The following is a 7,959-nucleotide window of genomic DNA, read 5'->3' as shown; positions in this document are numbered from 1 at the left end:
GTCGGTGGAAAGCATTCTGCACAGTTTCTGGATAATGTGATGCCTACATATGGCAGCTCATGTTTCTGCTCTTAGGGAAGCCTCTCAGGCCCTGCTCAGGGCCCATCAGCTTGCATATCACACACACAGAGCCCTAAGAAATTCATGACTCTCTGTTGACACAGATTAAAAGCAAATATTTGCGAAGAGCAATGAAGGAAACTGGCATATTTGTGGGGCAAGGGTGCCACTGCCTTCTGTGTGTGTGTGTACGTGTGTATGTGTGTGCACACACACACGTGCACCTGTGTATATTTAGTCTTTGAAATCCACTGTGTACTTTACATCATAGCACATCTTGGTAAAGACTAGCCACACTTCAAGTGCTCCATAACCACCTGTGAATAGCGGCTGCATCGTGGACAGCACATCCACGGAAAGCTTACCCTACCAAGGACTCCATAAAAGTGTTCTTAGAGGAATCGCTCCTACAAGGAAGTGAAACCAGGAAGGAGAAAAAGATGTAAGAAGCAAGAGTAAATAAATATTTGTGAAGTGTATTGCTGTCTAAGAAATGTCCAAAAGTAAATGGAAAGCTCAAGGTTGCCAAGCTTTAGCATATGTCCCCAGGGTGAGAACTGCTTCGGTGGTCCATTACTTCTTTGGGTTTCTGCTCTCACTTGCTTTGGCCTCTGATTTATTATTTTCTTGTCAGCTCAGTGACACATTTAAGAAGACTTTTAAGACATTTTTTATCTAGAATTTTCATTGTTTTCAGCTAAAATATTATTCAGACTCTACATCTTACCTTTCCAAAAATCGATAGCTCTTCACATCCTGTGTTCAACTTTCTATTGGTTGCCCTTAACTTACATTTAAAGACATTATTTCATCTGAAGTTAATCAGTTTATTCATTCTCCCCTTAAAGAAGAGAACCTTGGGGGGCATCTAGCTGGCTTAGTTAGTGGAGCGTGCAACTGTTGATCTCAGGGTCGGGAGTTGGAGCTCCACGTTGGGGGCAGAGATTACTTAATATTTTTTTTTAAGTTAAAAAAAAGAAAAAACAGAAAAGAATCTTGGGATTTACTTACATCTCCACTCCATGTTGATGTCTGGCATTTTATTTCCATATTTTAAGAAAAATAATTTAAACTTACTTTTAGAAAATGTTGTTTTTGTTAATGACGATAATATTCCATTGTGGCTTGTATCTCATTTATTTCTTTTGGAGTTCTTTCTCTTCCTACTAAAGAGCTGTCTCTATGTGCCGGATAGGGTCTAGGGAGTGAGGGTTGCTCACATGTCATCTTTACATTTGAATGATAGTTTAGCTGGATATATAATTCTGGTCCAAATGTATCGTGGAGACTTTTACAATGCAGCCAGTGAGAAATCTGTGTGCATTTAATTCTCTGATCTGGTTTCTTTTCTCTTGTTGACAAGGGTTTTTAAAACTTTTATCCTTTCTATTTTATTATGGTGTGTTTAGACCTTTTCCCTTATTGATTCTGTTCTTATAACACCAATCTTCTTTAGTTCTGGGGATTTCTCAGTTTTTCATTCAAATATCTCTTCCCTTTTATTCTCTTTTCTCTGATTCTTGAATTCTTATGATACAGATCCTGGTAGGTGTAGATGGGATGCTATCATCCCATCTCACAAACAGCACACAAGAAGAGGTGACTGACTTGCCCAAGGTCACGGACCTGGGAAAAGGTCGTGGAACCGGGAAATGGTCACATACCTGGTAAATGGTCATGGACCTTGTAAATGGTTGCTGGAAAGTAGGCGCAGGCAACCTGTTTCCTACAGCACTGCATCTCCGGGAGATGATTATTTAAAAATAACCATCTATACTTGTGTCATTGCCGTCAGACATTATCTTGCTTTCTGTGGGCATATCAGTTATGCTTGTTTTTTTTTTTTTAACGTTTATTCATTTTTGAGAGACAAAGAGAGACAGAGCATGAGTGGGGAAGGGGCAGAGAGAGAGGCAGACACAGAATCAGAAGCAGGCTCCAGGCTCTGAGATATCAGCACAGAGCCCGATGTGGGGCTCGAACTCACAAACCGTGAGATCATGACCTGAGCCGAAGTCAGATGCCCAACTGACTGAGCCACCCGGGAGCCCCAGTTACGTGTGTTTTAAATCCTTGTTCTGGCTGCTCTCATAGCTCTATTCTCTCAAATTTAAGTCCTTCCAGTTGTTGCCTCTCTTTCGTGCTTTGTGTCTTCTTCCACCTTCCTGTGATTCCTTTCTGTGAGTTCATCTAGGCAGCAGAGCTCCCCTAAAACAGTGTCAGCTGTCCTGGCTTTGGAACTCTATCTAGGGGGTGGGCAGAACTTCTATTAAGCGAATTTGTCCTCCTTTCCAGGGATAATTTTTCTGGGTGTCCAGTGGCTGGAAGTCCTCTGCTTATCCACGGACTCCCTGCTTCTCCCTCTACTGCTATCCCTCCAGGGCACTGCCCCCAACTCCTATCCTGATTACCATTCTCCCAGAGGTTAGATGTCACGCTTGCCTTACCCAGGGGTGGTGGGTCTTGGGATAGTGGGAAGCTCTTCACATCAGCTGGACCGAATCCTCATGCTATAAAACTCTGGCTAATTCTTTTGTTGGTGACCATTCCTACTCTCCTCTCCCACTAGGCATAACCATCTCTGGGCATGGGAATCCCCATCTTGTTACTCCCGTGTCATTTAGATGGTGCTGCCTTGCAAGCGTGCTGCACTGCTCTTTGTACTTCAATTGAGAAAAAATAAAACATAAACACACACACACACACACACACACACACACACACACACACAAGCAAAGAAAATAAAGAGAATGAAAAACAATATTTGAAGAAATAATAGCTGAGAACTTTCTAGATCCAAAACTTAGACCTCGTGTGCCACAGCTGAGGCATGTGGACACTCCAAATCAAGAACTGCCTTAGGGCCACCTGGGTGGCTCACTCGGTTAAGCTTCCGACTTTGGCTCAGGTCATGATCTCACGGTTCATGGGTTGGAGCCCTTCGTTGGGTTGGAGCCCCTTGTCGGGCTCTGTGCTGACAGCTCAGAGCCTAGAGCCTGCTTCGGATTCTGTGTCTCCTTCCCTCTCTGCCCCTCCCCTGCACTCTCTCTCTCTCTCTCTCTCTGAAAAATAAACATAAAAAAAATTTTAAAAAGCTTAAAAAAAATAACTGCTTTAGAGAAATCAAGATTTATCCATCAGCTGGGTCACCCTTATTCCCAGTTACATAATGAGGCTGGAGGTAGAGTCCCCCAAAAGTGAGGGTTCCACAGCAAGGAAGAAGAGGGAGGTGAGGGCTGGTGGGCAACATAGAAGATGTGCTCCACCCAGGTGTAAATCATTTCAATAGAAATGACACCCAACACCATTCAACACAATGGTCAAAAAGTTTAAGAACCAAGAATGGTAGGACATTTTTTAACAGATAAAGTCTATCTACCAAAACTTTCATCTAACATCCTGTTTACTGGTTAAACTTTAGAAGGATTTTTATTAAAGACAGGAACAAGAAAGGAATGCCTGCCATCACCCATTCCTGTTGTTTAACACATTTTAACAAACACTAAAAGCTAATGAGACAGAGAGAATGACAGAGAGAATGAGAGATAGAGGGACAGACACACAGAGGGAAGTATAAGTATTGTAAAGGAAGAGTGAAAAAAAAAAACCTATCATTTGCAGATAAACCAACCATTAAAACTAACAAGAAGGGTGCCTGGGTGGCTCAGCTGGTTAAGCGTCTGACTGTTGGTTTCAGCTCAGGTCATGATCTCACATGGTTTGTGAGTTCGAACCTCACATAGGGCTCCGTGCTAACAGTGCAGAGCCTGCTGGGAGTCTCTCTCCCTCTCTCTCTGCCCCTCCCTCGTGCTCCCTTTCTCTGACTCTCTTTCAAAAATAAATACACTTTGGGGCGCCTGGGTGGCGCAGTCGGTTAAGCGTCCGACTTCAGCCAGGTCACGATCTCGCGGTCCCTGAGTTCGAGCCCCGCGTCGGGCTCTGGGCTGATGGCTCAGAGCCTGGAGCCTGTTTCTGATTCTGTGTCTCCCTCTCTCTCTGCCCCTCCCCCGTTCATGCTCTGTCTCTCTCTGTCCCAAAAAAAATAAATAAACGTTAAAAAAAAAAATAAAAAAAAATAAATACACTTTAAAAAATTTTAAAAATAAGAGAGTTTAGCAAGGATGCTACATACAAAGTCAACACCAAAATGTTATGCCAGAAAATGTAATTAAAACATACCGTTCACCAAAGCAACAAAGATATAAAATATCTGGAAGTGAGATAAGCAAAATATGTAACACTTTTATGGGGGATATTATAAAATGTTATTAAAGAATATAAGAGGCTTTCCTCAACCATACAAATGCAATGAAATGCCAATAAAAATCCCAAAAGTATTAAGAAAAAATACAGAGATGCAAAAGTACAACTTTGAAAAAGAACAAAGAGGGATGACCTATTCCACCAAGTATTTCAAGTTCAAATTCAAAACTTTTTGAAGTGTGGTTTTACCATAGCAACAGACGAATGAAACAGAACAGAGCCCAGAATGGGAAATTGGTATTCAATATTGCTAGTGTCAGAAATCTTGTGTGGAAGGACAAATTATTCAGTAGTGTTTGGCAAATTGGCTAAATATTTGGAAAATTTAACATAGAAGTAGATTATGACCTAGTATATAAAATATACATATTAGTATATGCTATGTAATATTTGCATACCTCAAAAAATTAGTTCCACATGACATTGACTAGAATCCCTTTTAAAATATCCTAAAATTGGGGCACCTTGGTGGCTCAGCCAGTTAGGTATCTAACTCTTTATTTCGGCCTAGGTCATGATCTCACAGTTGTGAGATCTAGTCCTGCATCGATCTCTGTGCTGAGCACGGAGCCTTCTCAAGAATCTCTCTCTCCGTCTTCCTCTGCCTCTCCTCCTTCTCTCAAATAAAGTAAAATATCCTAAAATAGATATTAGTAAACTGAATCCAACAACACATTAAAAAAAGCATTCACCAAGATCAAGTGGGATTTATTCCTGGGATACAAGGGTGGTTCAATATTCACAAATCAATTAACGTGCTACACCACATCAACAAGAGAAAGGATAAAACCCATATGATCATTCCAATAGACGCAGAAAAAGTTTTTGGCAAAGTACAACATCCATTCATGATCAAAACCCTCCACAAAGTAGTTTGAGGGGGAACATACCTCAGCATAATAAAGGACATATACAAAAACTGCACAGCTAACATCATACTCAATCAGGAAAAACTGAGAGCTTTTCTTTGAAGGTCAGGAAGAAGACAGGAATGTCCACTCTCACCACCAGTATTCAACATAGTACTGGAAGTCCTAGCCACAGCAATCAGACAACAAAAAGAAATAAAAAGCATCCAAATTGGTAAGGAAGAAGTAGAACTTTCACTATTTTCAGATCACATGAGACTATATATAGACAACTCTAAAGACGCTACCAAAAAACCTACTAGATAAATGAATTCAGTAAGGTCGCAGGATACAAAGTCAATATATAGAAAACCATTGCGTTTCTGCACACGAATAAAGAAGTAGCAGAAAGAGAAATTAAGAAAACAGTCCCAACTTACAATTGCACCAAAACTAATAAAATGCCTAGAAATAAACTAAACCAAGGAGGTGAAAGATCTCTACTCTGGAAACTATAAAATACTATGCAATAAATTGAAGATGACACAAACAAATGGGAACGTATTCCATGCTCATGGACTGAGAGAACAAATATTGTTAAAATATCCATACTACCCAAAGCAGTCTACACATTTAATGTAATCCCTATCAAAATACCAAAAGCATTTTTCACAGAACTAGAACAAACAATCCTAAAATTCATGTGGAACCACAGAAGACCAGCAATCCTGAAAAAGGAAAACAAAATTGGAGGTATCACAATCCCAGATTTCAAGATATCCTACAAAGCTGCAGTAATTGAAACAGTATGGCACTGGCACAAAAATAAACATATAGATCAGTGGAACAGAATGGAGAGCCCAGAAATAAATTCATGATTACATGGTCAACTAATTTTCTATAAAGGAGGCAACAATATCCAATGGGAAAAAGTCTTTTCAATGAAAGGTGTTTATTTTTTGACAGCTACATGCAAAAAAAAAAGAAAAAGAAAAAGAAAAGAAACTGGACCACTTTCTTACACCATACACAAAAATAAACTCAAAATGGATTAAAGACCTAAATGTATTTTTTTTTAATGTTTATTTCTTTTTGAGAGAGACAGAGACAGAATGCAAGGGGGTTAGGGGCAGACAGAGAGGGAGACACAGAAGCAGAAGCAGGCTCCAGGCTCTGAGCTGTCAGCACAGAGCCCGACGCGGAGCTCAAACTAATGAGATGTGAGATCATGACCTGAGCTGAAGTTGGACGCTCAACCAACTGAGCCACTCAGGTGCTCCTAAAGACCTAAATGTAAGACCGGAAACCATAGAAGTCCTAGAAGAGAGCACAGGCAGTAATTTCTCTGACATCAGCCATAGCAACATTTTCTAGATATGTCCCCTCAGGCAAGGGAAACCAAAGCGAAAATACACTCTTGGGATTACATCAAAATAAAAATCTTCTGCACAGCATAGGAAATAATCACTAAAAACCAAAGACAGCCTACTGAATGGGAGAAGAGATTTGCAAATGACATATCCAAATGAAGGGTTAATATCCAAAACTTATAAAGAACTTGTACAACTAAACACACACACACACACACACACACACACACACACACACACACGCACACGCGCACACACACACACACACACACACACACAAATAATCCAATTAAAAAATGGGCACAAGACATGGACAGACATTTCTCCAAAGACATCCAGATGGCCAACAGACACATGAAAAGATGCTCAACATCACTCATCAGGGAAATGCAAATCAAAACCACAATGGGATATCACCTCACACCTGTCAGAATGGCTAACATCAAAAACACAATGAACAAGTGCTGGCAAGCACGTGGAGAAAAAAGAACCTTCGTGCACTGTTGGTGGGAATGCAAACTGGGGCAGCCACTGTGGAAAACAGTAGGGAAGTTCCTCAAAAAACTAAAAATAGAATTGCTTTCGACCCAGTAATTGCACTACTGGGTATTTACCCAAAGAATGGGAAAACACTAATTTGTAAAGATATGTGCACCCCTATATTTACTGCAGCATTATTTACAATAGCCAAATTATGGAAGCAGCTCAAGTGTCCACCTGTCGATGAATGGATAAGGAATGTGTGGTGTATCATACGATGGATTATTACTCAGCCATAAAAAAGAATGAGATCTTGCCATTTGCAACAACATGGATGGATCTCGAGGATATGATGCTAAAGGAAATACTCAGCGAAAGACAAGTACCATACGATTTCACGCCTATGTGGAATTTAAGAAACAAAACCAAGGAACCAAGGAAAAGAGAACCAAGGAAAAAGAGAGAAAAAAGCAGACTCTTAACTAGAGAGAACAAACTGATGGTTACCCAAGGGGAGGGGAATGGGGAGATGGGTGAAATAAGAGAAGGGGACCGGGGCGCCTGGGTGGCTCAGTCAGTTGAGCGGCTGACTTCGGCTCAGGTCATGATCTCGTGATTTGTGAGTTCGAGCCCCGCGTCGGGCTCTGTGCTGACAGCTCAGAGCCTGGAGCCTGTTTCAGCTTCTGTGTCTCCCTCTCTCTCTGACCCTCCCCCACTCATGCTCTGTCTCTCTGTTAAAAATAAATAAACGTCAAAAAAATTAAAAAAAAAAAAAAAGAGAAGAGGACCAATAGGACACTTTTGGTGATGAGCACTGAGTCATGTATGGAAGTGTCGAATCACTCTATTGTCCACCTGAAACCACCATAACACTGTATGTTAACTATACGGACATTAAAAATATATATAAGTCTAAAAAATTAATTAAAAATAATAAA

Source organism: Herpailurus yagouaroundi, unplaced genomic scaffold, assembly GCF_014898765.1.
Source record: "Herpailurus yagouaroundi ecotype Mexico unplaced genomic scaffold, PumYag 141, whole genome shotgun sequence".
In the NCBI taxonomy this organism is placed as follows: domain Eukaryota; kingdom Metazoa; phylum Chordata; class Mammalia; order Carnivora; family Felidae; genus Herpailurus; species Herpailurus yagouaroundi.
The sequence above is the reverse complement of the archived record's forward strand: the minus strand, read 5'-3'. Positions refer to the sequence as shown.